We start from the raw sequence: 15,112 nt of genomic DNA, 5'->3' as shown, positions 1-15,112 counted from the left end.
GATTTATTAATGATGGCCATTTTGACTGGTGTGAGATGATAACTCATTGTGGTTTTAATTTGCATCTCTCTGATGGCTAGTGATGTTGAGCATCTTTTCATATGTCTATGGGCCATCTCTATGTCCTTGTTGGAGAAGTGCCTATTCAGGTCCTTTGCTCATTTTTTAATTGGATTTTTTGTCTTTCTGGTGCTGAGTCATATGAGTTCTTTATATATTTCAGAGATCAAACCTTTGTCTGTGTATCCTTGGCAAATATGTTCCCCCATATGGTTGGTTCCCTTTTCATTTTGATGTTGATCTCTTTAGTCATGCAGAAGCCTTTTAACTTGATGTAGTCCCATTTGTTTATTTATTCCTTTATATTCCTTGCCCTAAGAGATGTATCTGCAAAAATATTGCTGTGTGGGATAGCTGAGATTTTGCTGCCTATGTTTTCCTCTAGGACTTTTATATTGTCATGACTTATATATAATTAACTCTTATTCATTTTGAATTTATCCTGGTATATGGTGTAAGTTGGTGGTCTAGTTTCTTTTTTTGCATGTACCAGTCTAGTTCTCTCAACACCATTTATTGAAGAGTCTATTTTTACTTCGCTGTATGTGCCTGCCCCCTTTGTTGAATATTAATTGACCATAGAGACATGGGTTTATTTCTGAACTCTTTATTTTGTTCCATTGATCTATGAGTCTGTTCTTATGTCAGTATCAGACCATTTTGATTACAGTGGCATTGTAGTATAGTTTGATGTTAGGTATTGTGATCCCTCCTACTTTGTTCTTCTTTCTCAAGACTGCTGAGGCTATTCAGGGTCTTTTTATGTTCTGTATAAATTTTTTGAAATATTTATTCTAGATCTGTGAAATATGCCATTGGTTTTTAATAGGAATTGTGTTCAATCTATAGATTGCTTTGGATCTTAATGATGCTAATTCTTACAATCCATAAACATGGTATATACTTCCATTTACTTGTATCTTCCTTAATTTCTTTCTTCAGGGTTCTATAGTTTTTTGAGTACAGGTCTTTTATGTCTTTGGTTAAATTTATTCCTAGGTATTTTATTTTTCTTGTTGCTATATAGTAATTGGGATTTTTTCCTAGTTTCTCTTTCTGATATTTTACTGTTGGTGTACAAAAATGCCCTTGATTTCTGAATACACTTTGTATCCTAAAATTTTGCCAAGTTTACTTACTAGGTGTAGTAGTGTTTTTGGAGGAGACTATAGGGTTTTCTATGTACACTATCATGTTGTCTGCAAATAATGACAGTTTTACTTCCTCCTTTCCAATTTGGGTGCATTTTATTTATTTTTCCTTTCTGATCACTGTGGCCATAACTTCCAGTACTAGGTTGAATAAGAGTGGCAAAAGTAGGCATTCTAGTCTTATCCCTCATCTTAAGGGGAAAGCTTTTAGTTTTTGCCCTTTGAGTATGATGTTGACCATAGGTTTCTCGTAATATGGCCTTTATTATGTTGAGGTATGCTCCCTCTATTCCCACTTTGCTGAGTGTTTTTATCAAAAACGAGTGCCTTATTTTTATCAAATTCTTTTCCGGCATCCATTAATATGATGATGTGATTTGTGTCCTTCATTTTGTTTATGTTGTGTATTATGTTTATTGATTTGCAAATATTGTACCATCCTTGCATCCCTGATGTATCCCACTTGATTATGGTGTACAATCTTTTTAATATATGACTGGTCCAGAGTTCCAATATTTTGTTGAGGATTTTGGCATCTATGTTCATCAGAGATATTGGCCAGTAGTTTTCTTTCTTTGTTGTCCTTTACCTTGTTTTGGAATTAGGATAATACTGGACATGTAAAAAGAGTTTGAGAGTCTTCCTTCTTACTGAATTTCTTGGAATAGCCTGAGAAGGATTGGAGTTAGTTCTTCTTAAACTATTTGATAAAATTCACCTGTGGAGCTGTCCTGTCCGAGGCTTTTGAGTACCGGGACATTTTTTGATGATTACTTCAATTTCGCTAGTTGTTATTGGTCTATTCAGGCTTTCTGCTTCTTTTTGATTCAACTTTGGAAGATTGTATATTTCTAGAAATTTGTCCACTTTGTCCAATTTCTTGGGTATAGATGTTCATAGTAATTTACATATCTTGGAATTTCTCTGGTATTGGTTATAATTTCTTCTCTTTCATATCTGATTTTATTTATTTTGCTCCTCTCTCTTTTTTCTTGATAAGTCTGGTTAAATGCTTGTCAATTTTGTTTACCTTTTCAGAGAACCAACTGCTGAATTTATTGATCCTTTGAATTGTTATTTTGGTTCTATGTGATTTAAATCTGCTCTGATCTTGATTATTTCCTTTCTTCTATTCACTCTGGGCTTTGTTTTTATTCCTCTAATTCTTTTAGATGTAAGGCTAGGCTGTTTATTAGAAATGTTTCTATCTTTTTTAGGTAGTCCTGTATCACTATGAACTTCTCTCTCAGGACTGCCTTTGCTGTATATCATAGGTTTTGGGTTGTTTTTTGTTCATTTTCATTTATTTTCAGACAGTTTTCAATTTCTTCCTTCATCTCATTATGAATTCAATCATTAGTTAATTACATGTTATTCAGTCTCCATGTACTTGAATGTTTTTGAGTTTTTTCTTGAGGTTGATTTCTGGCTTCAAGCCATTGTGATCCAAGAAGGTACTTGATGTTAATTCAGTTTTATTGAATTTGTTAAGGCTTGTTTTATGTCTTACTATGTGGTGTAGCTTTGAAAATGTTTGATATGTGTTTGAAAAAGGATGTATATTTTACTTCTTTGGGTGAAAGATTCTGTATATGTCATTTAAATCCATTTGATTCTAGAGTATCATTCAATGCCACGATATGCTTGTTGATTTTTTGTTTGGAAGATCTATCCATTGTTGATAGTGGAGTGTTAAATCCCCTAAATGACTGTGTTGCTGTTGATATCTTTGTTGAAGTCCTCCAATATTTTCCTTATTTATTGTGGTGCTCCTTTGTTGGGTGCATATACGTTTACAAAGATTACATCCTCTTCTTGGACTACTCCCTTAAGTATTATATAGTGACCTTGTTTGATTCATATCATAGCATTGTTTTAGAAGTCTATTTTGTCTGATATAAGTATTGCTACCTGTGGTTTTTGTTTATGTCAGTTTGCTTGGGATATTTTTTTCAGCCCTTCACTTTCAGCCTGTATAGGCTATTTGTTTAAGTTGGGTCTCTTATAGGCAGTTATATGCAGGTTGTGTTTTCTTCTCCATTGAGCTACCCAGTGTCTTCTGATTGGATCATTTAATCCATTTACATCTAATGTTAATATTGATAGGTACTTATTCATTGCAATTTTTTCCCTTTGTACCTGTGTTTCTCTCTTTTCCTTCATCTTCTAAAACAGTCTCTTTAGCATATTTTGCAATGCTGATTTGGTGGAGATGTACTTTTGTAGACTTCTTTTGTCTGGGAAGCTCCTTATTTTGCTTCCATTTTAACTGAGAAGCTTTTTGGGTAGAGTAGCCATGATTGCAGGCCTTTGGTTTTCATTACTTGGAATATTTCATGCCATTCCCTTCTGGCTTGTAGTGTTTCTTTTGAGAACTCAGCTGATAGCCTGATTGGGGCTCCATTGTATGTTACTTCCTGTTTCTCCCTTGCTGCCTTTAAGATTCTCTCTTTGTCTTTAAATTTTGCCATTTTAATTATGATGTGCCTTGGGGTGGGGCTTTTTGGGTTCTTCTTGATGAGGACACTCTGTGCTTCCTAGACTTAGGTGACTTTTTCTCTCATCAAGTTAGGGAAATTTCCTGTCATTACCTTTTTAAACAGGTTTTCTGTCCCTTGCTCCTCTTCTTCTCCTTATGGTATCCCTATGATGTGAATATTATTATATTTCTGTTGTCCTGCAGCTCCCTTAAACTGTCTTTGTTCTTTTTGAGTCTCTTTTCATTTGTTGCTCTGTCTAGGTATTTTTTTTGTACCTTGTCCTTCAACTCACTGATTTGATCCTATGTTTCATCTACCCTGCTTTTAATTCCTTCTAATGTATGCTTCATTTCAGATATTGTATTATTTTCTACCTGGCTCATATTCATGGTTTCTATGCCCATTTTCATGCTGATATAGTTACCAGTAAGTTCCTTGTAGCTTCCCTAGAGTTCCTTGTAGTTCTTACTGAATGCCTTGAGCATCCTTATAACCATTATGTTCAACTCTATGTCTGATAGATATCTTCCCTCAATTTCATTTAGCACCCTTTCCATTCCTTTCCTTTGGGGGTTGTTTCTTTGTATCCCCATTTTAGATAACTCTTCTTGTTTGTTTCTGCATAAGATTGATCTGCTTTGACATCCTGTCTTTGTGGGGTAAAATTCTGTGGTAGGAGACCTGTGGGAATCAGTGGGGCAATTTCCTTGATCTCTTGAGCTGGATATTCTTGGGATGTCCTTTATGATGTTTATGTAGGCCCTCTTGTTGTAATTGTGTTTTGGTTGTTGGGGGGTCATTCTTTGGTGAGTTCTTCCCTCCAGATGGCTGACTGAGAGTCACAATGTCCACCACATCTTGTATGCAGTTGTACAGGTGCTGCCAGAACAAAACAGTGCAACCTAGGAAACCAAACCCACACCTGCAAAAATAATCCCCACCCACAACCACACTATCAACAACAAATCAGCCAATATTAATACAAGTGGAAAGAGATTAAGACTACTATAAGAAAGGAGAAACAAATATGAGATGACTAACGGAAAGAAAAATGATATTGAGAGGGTAGAGGGAGGAGGAATAATAAGAGTAGGGAATAGAAACAAGGTGAAGAAAGAAAGAAATGAACATTTACATTGTAAATAAAAACAGAAGGAAGACAGCAAAATGTAGTAAGAAAAGGGAAGAGTATATGAGGTTTAAGAAAATTTTTTTAAATATTAAAAAACTTGGAACAAAATTTTAAAAATACATCCACCCAGAAATAACAATGACAAATGAACAAAGATTAATGCAGGTGGAAAGGAAATAAAAAGAAGAAACAAAGAAGAAAAAGCTTATGAGATACCTAAAAGAAAGAAATTTGATTTTGGGAGGATAGAGGGAGAAGAAATAATAAGAGTAAGAAATGGGAACCAGGCTAAGAGAGGGCAAAAGTAAAATTTAAAATGTAAAAAGAAAGGGAAGGAAGGGAAAATAAGTAGGAGTGGGGAACAGTAAAATTTGAGATTTGAAATACAAAAATAGTGAGCATCTAGGAATAAAATGAAGAAATGCAACAACCACCCCCATATCAACAACCAACAAGCAAAGATTAATAAAGGTGTAGAGAGAATAAGGATATTATAAAAATGGGGAGAGGAATGTGAAATAACTAATAGGAAGAAAAACTGTTTTGAGAGGCTGAAAAGGGAGGAGAAATAGTAACAGTGTGGAATAGAAATGAGTCATAGAAAGAGAAAGAATAAAATTTAAAAGAAAAATGAAGGGGAAGGGAAAAGGCAAAATGGAGTAAGAGAAGGGAGGAGTAAAATATGAGATATGAAATAAACTGAAATAAAAAGTAGTAAAATAATAGGAACAAACTTAAAGTAAAAGAAAAATGTTAAAAAGCTATGCAGGAGAAAAAATAACTGCATAATGAAGAAGACCATGGTGGATTTCATCTTAGAAGAGTATGGTGTTTGCCATTGTCTTCTCTTTCTGGATCCTCCCCTGGTAATGTCAGAGGAGGGTGTCCTAGTGTAGCCCTAGGCAGCCTGTTTGAGACTACAAGTGGTCCACAGTCTGCACCTGTCTCCTTCAGGCTTGGCAGGTCCCCACTGTTCTGCCCAGTGCAAGGGCATTCCATCAGCATAAGGCCCAGGAGTGGTTTATCTAATGTCCAAAAGCATGGCTGGTACCACCTTCAAATGCCTCCAGAGGGGACTTCTGGTGCAACTAGGAGGGTGGTATCCCTGGATCACCCCTGGTGGGCACTGTTCAGTCTTCAGGGAAGATGGTGGGAGCGCTTTCCCTCCCTCTTCCCACACGTCTCTGTCTGGCCCAAATTATGTCCAATAACATATGGTTTCTGGTGTATTAGCTGTCCGTTTCCTGTCAGGGGCCAATCTGTGCAAACAATTCTGCTTGGCGCTGATGGCAGCTCTATCTAACAGCTGAGGCTGGGCAGGGGTCTGTATACCCCTTGTTATGTCAGTCTCCAATCTCTCTGCTCTCCTGGTATCAGTGGATCAGAGTCGGAGGAACCAGTGTAGTTTGTACTGTCCCATAGAAGTTCAGAAAATGTTCTTTCAGAGCTTCTCCTTTCCCCTATTGATGAGCTTCCCCTTCTTTCCCCTACTGATGTGTCCCTACTCCTGAGCCTGGCCTCTGGCCTCACTGATCTGTAGAGCCTGCAATCCTGCAGGTGGGGGTTGGGCACGCCTGCCTGTGAGGGGATATGCCTGGCTGCTACAAATCTCAAGTGTTCAGTTCTTAGATGTGCAGTCCCCAGCTTGCCGCACTTGTAATAGACTCAGGCCTGAACTCTTGACATCTGTGCTGGGTCAGGTCCCACAGTCCCTTTAGCATGACGCTTTCTGGTCATCCTTGCAGCTGGACTCAGTGGGACCAAACTGCACTTTCACTCTGGTTTCTTTGTTGGAAGAGCTGCTGCACATGTGCACACTCAAGCACAGGATCCTTGCCGAATCTCAAGTCTTGCCTCAGCTCCTCTTTTAAAAGAGTCTCTCTGTGGCCCACTCACTGCAGCACTGAGCCTTGGGCCAGTTTTCCATGTCCTCCATCTCCCCAGATAGCACAAAGTCTCTCTGGGTCAGGGATGGCCACAGCCTGCCACTGCCTCCCACAGTTCTAGATAGAGTTTCTCTCTGGAATTCTCCCAGATGGCTCTGCAGCTATGGATGTGCTGCTCACTGTGTGTGTGTAGCCTAATTCTCCTAGACTTTGTCTGTTTTCCAAGTGTCTCCCAACTAGGGTTTCCCTGTGTGGGACCAACATCCTGCTCCAGAAGGGGAGGGAGCCACTAAGCTACCTTTTCTGACTTATCTCTCTTCTGCAACAGGCACCTTGCATAGGGCATTTCCCCCTCAACTTATAAAATCTCTTACTGGATAGTTCAAAACACCCTCTGTACTCCTTGGTTTCAAAAATTCATATCAGCTGAGATTCCATTGATTGTATAGGTCACTTATCAGAAGACCAGCCAAAAAGCCATTCCAGGGCCACAAGTGAGTGGGCTCAGCTTCCTCCTACTGGGCCACCATCTTTGTAATTACATTTTTTATATTATAACTCATTTAGTGAAATGGTTGTCTGACTAAAATTCTCTATCCGAAACTTGGGTAGTGGGCCTTTTAGTTAAAATGCATATGCTTTCTTGGTCTTAAGAAATTGTATTGACATATAACAATTAGGCATTTTATTTTTCACTTTCACTGTATCTGACAGTAAAACACTAACTAGCATGACTTTACTCTTGAAAACACAACAGAACAATCATCTTAATTGCTCTCAATTGCACATGGTTGGAAGCTATAGTAAGGCTTGCTTACAACCTCCAAAGGGATTTAAGATGCATTCAAAGTTGAACATAAGGTATGACCAAGTCATTACCATTCCTTAAATACCTAACAGTGCCTTAGTCTAGCTAACTGCTCAACAAACATTTTATTGTATAAATTAAATTGAATAAAACATTAATGTCTCCAAGGTGTCTGCCATTGTATATTTGAAATCATTTCTTATAGACAAACACACTTGTGTTCAAATCAAATGATGCTGATCTTATAACAAATGTTTCTATTTCTGTTACCATTAAATTGTTATACTGTAGGAGTAAATCACTGTAATAGATTTTGATGTAGTAGAGATTCAAGTGAGCAACAAACAGCATGCAATTCACTAGGAACAATCGTAAGGTTGTTAATTTATAGAAGGAAAACAAGCCTCAAAATAACATGTGCAGAATTTGTCATTAAAAATGAATGCAAAGGAAGAAAAGATGTAGGAGTTGTAGGGAAAACAAGTTAAGTGTGGTCAGTATACCAGACACATGCATACACAGACACCACTCACACTAGCAGGATTTTTGTTTATGGGCAAGAGTTTAGTTTGTAGAAATGAGGAAATATTCTCATCACAGATTTATCTAATTTTGCCTCTTCACTCAAAATATATTTCTACACATGCAAATAAAGATAATTCATATTTTTAAGAAGTTGTATATGAAGCATACAGGTAGGCTAGATATACACAATGCTAGAGCAGTGGGTCGAAAAATACAAAATTTAGTGAAAGTGAGGCGGGATAGTAAGTTTGGGAAATTCCTTGGCAAGTAGAATGGAGGAACTGAGATAGTTGATTTAAATTAGTCTCATCCAGCACTGTGACTCACCTTCCTCCTTTTTCCTTGCAGGACCATTCTCTTAAGCATTAAGCCCTCAGGACAAGGAGGTTCTAATCAGTATCACATAATGGTAGGAACAAAGCCTTTGGTCTGTTGACAGGAGACAACATTTTGGTCACACTTGAGATAGTATCTAGGCCTCAGTTAGGTTCCAGCTCAGGCCCAGAAAAATAGCAAAACCAGATGAAGTGACAGTGTGACTGACAGGACCAGATTCGATGACAAATTACCTCCCACCTTAGGGAAGACAGATCAATAGAGACTGAACCCTGAAAGGACACACCTGGAAAGCTGATGAATATTCTACAGAGATGCTCCCCTAAAATCCTTGCATTTAGAAAACAGATAAAACCCCTTAAGAAAAAGGACCTAGGGAAACTCTGTCTGGAGCATGCGTTATAGCTCCTAAGCACTCAGGGACCTTCTTAATGCCTCTGTAGCTATTGTTTCCTGAGTCCAGGCAGTCTGCCTGGTTCACTTCTTCTGCATCTGTGACTTTGTTTCTAAAAGGCTAAGGCAGTCTTTGAGCCACCCACTCCATTCTCTCTTTCCAGTGTACTTTTTCTTTGCTGGGTGAATAAACTTTCTCTTGCACTAGAATTCTTGGCTCTGAATTCTATCTTAGGTGAACTCAAGAACCAAATTTTATCATCACTGCCAACAAAAGACTTTTAAATAAAAAATGATAAATCAAATTTTTAGTGAGCCTATGCCTCAGAACTGTGAACTTAACAAGGACTTTCAGTTCTGGGTTGGCTAGAGTGGGCTGGGGGGTATGTCCCTTCCCCCAGGCCAGTTAGGCCTTGATATAACCCCAAATGTTTAGGCTCTGGTTGACTAGTTTTTCCTATGGGTAGTCCCTGTTAAGAACAGAGTGTTGAAGTATATTTCACAATGGTTCCTTTCCCTCACGAAGGGATTGTTCTTTGATATTTACTGTGGAAACATGGTTATGCCTCTGGAGGTAAAATTCCAAAATGTGTGGGTCCCCTTTATGACTGGGTCCCCCTGGAGTTTTAACTCTTAGACTTGTCCCCATTGAGTTTCCAGGAATTCATCAATTACAATTCAGATTTTGTACCAGGCACTGGTTCCTGCATTGGTTTCTGCTGGTGAGTCTCTGCTCCAGTAAGCTGTGATTCCCTGTATTTTTCTATCTCTCTCTCCAGTCTTTGGGACTACAGTTACCCTGTGTTCTCAGTTTTCTTACAGATCCAAAAAGAGTTGTTAATTTTTTGGTTTGTTTAGCTTTTTTCTTGTTAAGAAGGAGTGGTGATTTCTGAGCTTCTTACATGCAGAACTTGGAACTGGGAGTCTAAATCATGTTATACTTAATAAAAATGTTAAATAAACTCATTTTATTTTTATTTTCACTTTTTGGTTTTTTAAAAGATTTATTTATTTTTAGAGAGGGGAAGGGAGGGAAACATCAATGTGGTTGCTTCTTGCACACCCCTACTGCGGACCTGGCCCGGCAACCCAGGCATGTCCCCTAGATTGGGATTCAAGCCTGCGACCCTTTGATTTGTAGGCCAGCACTCAATCCATTGAGCTACACCAGTCAGGGCAAATAAACTCAATTTAATAAAATTATGAGATAAGTTATTGTGTTTGAATTTCCTAGCAAATGGTCTCACGTCTTACTGTTATTGTAGTCCATAGTCTATTCATTAGTTTTGATCTCTAGAGCATGACTTGAAGAATATACAGAGGGGCTTGAGGATAGCAACAAAGATTTCCTCCCCCCTTAGGAGCAAACAAGCTTTAATACAGCAATAAATTGTCAAGGTATCCATTCTGGAAAAGACTGATGAATAGCATTAGTACTGCTCCAGTATATAGAACACTTATTACTAGAATGTGGGTACCACAGCGGAGAAATTCTTGTTTGCTTTATTTGTTAAAATATCCTAAACTTTTCAACAAGGCCTGACATTTGGTAGGTTATCAACAAATGTTGAATGAATGAGAAGTTAAATTATCACTTGGTGATGGTAACTAGTAGGTAATCATTCTGCAAAGGAGCCAGGTGGAGGGAAATGGGCATAAGTGTTATTTTAACTTACAGATATGTGAACATGTATCAGGTATTCCAACATGGCTTTGCCAATTGGTATTTGTTGTTACCGTGTAGGAGAACACACAAACTACAACATGACCCTTTTCACTGAATCTACCTCCTTTTTTTAGAAGAGAAAGAAGTGTTTATTATACAACCTGCATTTTGTTAAAACAGTCCAGTTCTTGAAATCCTTTTTTTTAAAAGATAAACTCTACATCATATTTTATTTCAATACATTTTTAAAGATTTTTATTGTTACTTTATTACAATTTCCCCCCTTTGACCTCCTCTGACTATCCTACGCCCCTCACTCCTACAGTCACTCCTCACATTGTTAAAGAGCATTCATAGATGCTCTTTAACTAGTGCTTTCCTCTTCTTTCTACCATTATCCCCTTCCCCCTCCTCTCTGGTCACTGTCAGCCTGTTCCATGTTTTCGTGCCTGTGGTTCTACTTTGTCATTAGTTTATTTTGTCCATTAGATTCCTCTTATAAGTGAGATCACACGGTGTTTGTCTTATACTGCCTGGCTTATTTCACTTTAGCATAATGCTCTCCAGTTCCATCCATGCTGCTGCAAAAGGGAGGAGTTCCTCCTTTCTTTCTGCTGTGCAGTATTCCGTTGTGTAAATGCACCACCATTTTTTGATCCACTCATTTACTGATGGGCATTTAGGCTGTTTCCAGCACTTGGCTACTGTAAACAGCGCTGCTGAGAACATAGGGGTGCATAAGTTCTTTTGAATTGGTGATTTGGAATTCTTAGGGTATATTCCTAGCAGTGGAATTGCTGGGTCAAAAGGTAGTTCCATTTTTAGTTTTTTCAGTAAATTTCATATGGTTTTCTACAGCAGCTGTACCAGTCTACATTCCCACCTTCAGTGCACTGGGGTTCCCTTTTCTCCACAACCTTGTCAGCACTTGTTGTTTTTAGATTTATGAATGATGACCATTCTGACTGGTGTGAGGTGATATCTCATTGTGGTTTTTATCTGCATCTCTCTGATGGCTAATGATGTTGAGCATCTTTTCATATGTCTATGGGCTATCTGTATGTCCTCGTTGAAAAAGTGTTTATTCAAGTCCTTTGCCCATTTTTTAATTGGGTTGTTTGTCTTCCTGGTGTTCAGTTTATGAGTTCTTTGGATATTTTGGAGATCAAACCCTTGTCCAATGTATCAATGATACATTGATACATCGATACAATGATACAATGTACCCTTGTATCATTGGCAAATATGTTCTCCCATGCACTCAGTTCCCTTTTCATTTTAATATTCGTCTCTTCAGCCATGCAGAAACTTTTTAATTTGATGTAGTCCCATTTGTTTATGGTTTTCTTTATTTCCTTTTCCTAGGATTTACATCAGCAAAAGTATTGCTACATGGGATATCTTACATCTTGCTGCCTATGTTTTTCTCTAGGACTTTTATGATGTCACAACTTACAATTAACTCTTTTATCCATTCTGAATTTATTCTGGTGTATGGTATAAACTGGTGGTGTACTTTCATTTTTTGCTTGTTCAGTTCTCCCAACAGCATTTATTGAAGAGGCTATTTTTACTCCATTCTATGCTCATCCCCCTTTGTCAAATAGTAATTGACCAAAGAGACATGGATTTTTTTCTGAGCTCTCTATTCTCTTCCATTGATCTATGAGTCTGTTCTTATGCCAATACAAGAGTGTTTTGATTACAGGGGCCTCTGTTTTTAACTTCCCATCTCCATCTTATTAATCAGTTTGTATTTGGGCTAGTGATAAAGCGGAGATTTTTAAATAAAAGAAGAAAAGGGAATAAAACACTAAAGTCTTATTGTTTTGAAATGTAGTTGTACTAAATTTTATTTTCACTCTTTGCACTAATAGTACTTAACTGAGGGTTAAAAATGATATGATTTCTCAGGTTCTTACAGTCGGTCTGATGAAACAAATACACACATATCACTGATGTAGAGAACAATAGCAAATTAGTAATCCAATTCAAGTTATAGTTTAACTGCTTAGGTGAGGGCTCAGGAGAGGCAGATTGATTCGAGTAGAGTAGGTGAGTCAGGAGAAATTTCCTGAATAGGGGAAGAAAAGTATCAAATAACATTTACAAGAGAAAAATATAACAAATTTATGTAATTTAAGTTTTATGTGATACAGGAACCTTCTTAAGGAAATGAAAACCTGAAGGAGTATTTAAACTTTAGTGTTTTTATGCTAGGTTTGATTAAGAATGGAGAGCTATAGAAACTGTGAGGACAGAAGAGGGTCTGAACTAAGTGTAGTAAACTGGGGAAAACAGAAAGACCTATTCATTCATATTCCTCTTAATGTCCCTCTGTCTTCAAAGATAATGTTGCTCCTTTCTTCTTGGCGTAGAGAGGTTACCTCTCATGTAAAGATCTTATGACCTGCTTCAGGGGAAATTTAGAAAATCCTTCCTGTACCTTCTGGTTTATAACTTCCCTCAGCTTGAAATATTCAAGATACCATGGTGTCAATTTTTGAGCTAGTGTGTCCTGAACTCCATCACTGGAATGGTGAATTTTAGAGGGAATAATCCCATTTTCAATTATCAAAATAAAGAGGGAAAGACATTACCTGAACAAATAATGAGGTTAAAAATTAACAAAAAAGAGCTTCCTTTAGAGCTAAAATTAATGAGTTTCCACTGAAAAGCAGAAACTGAGCATTGCTAATTTTGCTCTTGATATAGTAAGACATGCCCCCTGTCCTTAGGGAGCTTTCGATTTAGATGGGAAAAATGTAATCAATGATTACACTAAAGTGTGAGAATTTCATAAGAGGTTAACTATGATATTCAGAGTTGATAAGGAAAGATATGTGTTTGGGCAAGGGTTTTCAGTTGTGTGAGTGATGGACAATTGGCTGATCTTTTATGTAAAATGTCACCCATTTTTAATGAGATACCTGTTCTAAGTCTGGGCAGATGGTGGGCTGATAATGATATCAGAGTTTTTAAATCTGGCCTCTATGTAGGAGATGGACTAGTTTATGGAGAACCTCAAGTTTTCAAGAATAACTGAGATTTCTGTAACAAAGCACAATTTGACTCAAAAGCATACAGTTTGTCCAGAAATTCTAGCATGTTTCAGGATGCTTAGTTCAGTTGATTGATTTTTTTAGCCAAAATATGCTTATATATATCTTCATTTCTATCCAATTCAAAGGTCAGTAATGCCAAGATTCCTTTTATTTTTTTCTTTCTCTTTTCTTTCATCCTTAGATGGTATCTAGGTGCAAAACCTTAAAAAAAAAACATCGTGGTGAAGGACCATGGGACATAGCTCTTCTTCAGGCCCACACTTGTCTCTGCTGCAGTGTGGCTTATTTGGTTTCTTCTTGACATGTAAATATTATATAATTTCAAATGAGGCTGATATTTTAGTCTGGATATTTTGAGCAATATCATGGGGGTTGAGATGCCTGCCCAGCCTTTGATATCAAGGTTTCCAACTCTGGCCAACTTAGAGCAAGTCTGGCCCTTTTCCAGGTCACGTGTTTTCTCAATCCGTGGGCCTGCCATTGGGGAATAGGATAACTTCAGTACCCTCTGATTTTTTTTCATGTGGGCTGTGCAGTAGCTAGGAAGCTATATCAGTGTCTACTGCTATGATTTCTCCCTTAGACATTTCTAATTCTCCTGGATGGCCCCATGTTGCCCTGGTACTATGCTGGATACTAGGATTTTCTAAGGGAAATTTATAAATTTCTTGGGATAGCCCCTCAGTTCATAAGATTTTTACCCTAAAATATATGAATATTTCACTACTTTTTATTTCTTGAATTACCAAGAATCAACATCAATTGGGGTTTGAATAAGGACATTCATTTTCTTTTCTAGGCCATTTACCTCTGGCCTCCTTCTCCCAGCACTAGATGGGATTTTCTTCTTTCTGTAGGGTGAAAATATTCTCTATGTCATATGTAGTATATACTTTTTCAGTAGCTTTATCATGTAAATTCTATGGTGTCTAGTCCTCCAGGCTTGGCTCTAAGTACATAAAATCAAGCTTTGGAATTTCTTTTGACAACTATTTTATCTCTGAAAAAAGCTTGGTTTTTCAAATTAAAAACATCTTCCTTTTGATTTTGTATTTGGTATAGATTTATTAAAACCCTTCTATTTGGGAATTCAAAGTTGAACAAAGATTTACTTGTCCTAGGCTACGTTCTACTTATCCATGACACAGTGGGCATTATTGATCCAGTAGATGGGAGGGACTGCTAACAATGAGCAATGGAAATACTTTGGTTTAATATGCCAACAATATTATCCTTACTTCAACTAGTGGTTGTAGTGATTGAGACATGAGGTGATATGGGCCTGAAATTTGGGAAATAACAGTGAAACTGAAGAGCTTGAGTCAAGTTTGACACAAAACGATCTGACCTTTCTGTACTCACCTTCCTCTCTTTATTGTTCAGCAACATCAAAAAGCTTGTTCATCCATGCACCATGCTGCCTGTTGCCTCTCAACTTTTATTCATACCGTCCCTCTGCCTGAAATTCCCTACTTCCCACTGCCTCCCACTTTCTTCTATTTAGCTTAGTTGTTATTTAACATTCAAATTAGCTTCACCTTCTCCAGGAAGTCCCTCCTGATTCTCCTGATTTTAGTGCCTTTTTTTCTCTCCTTAAATCCAAGGAGTCC

At 37.5% G+C, this 15,112-nt stretch overlaps 1 protein-coding gene across 1 annotated transcript in view; it reads left to right on the top strand.

The window, feature by feature from the left end:
- The window catches only part of RP1 (RP1 axonemal microtubule associated), a 293,397-nt gene that overhangs the window by 102,380 nt on the left and 175,905 nt on the right, over positions 1-15,112 (top strand). The gene's annotated exons all lie outside the window — the stretch shown is intronic.

The sequence above is a fragment of the Desmodus rotundus genome, chromosome 8, assembly GCF_022682495.2.
Source record: "Desmodus rotundus isolate HL8 chromosome 8, HLdesRot8A.1, whole genome shotgun sequence".
In the NCBI taxonomy this organism is placed as follows: domain Eukaryota; kingdom Metazoa; phylum Chordata; class Mammalia; order Chiroptera; family Phyllostomidae; genus Desmodus; species Desmodus rotundus.
Note: the sequence above shows the minus strand (reverse complement) of the source record. Positions and strands in the feature narration are given on the sequence as shown.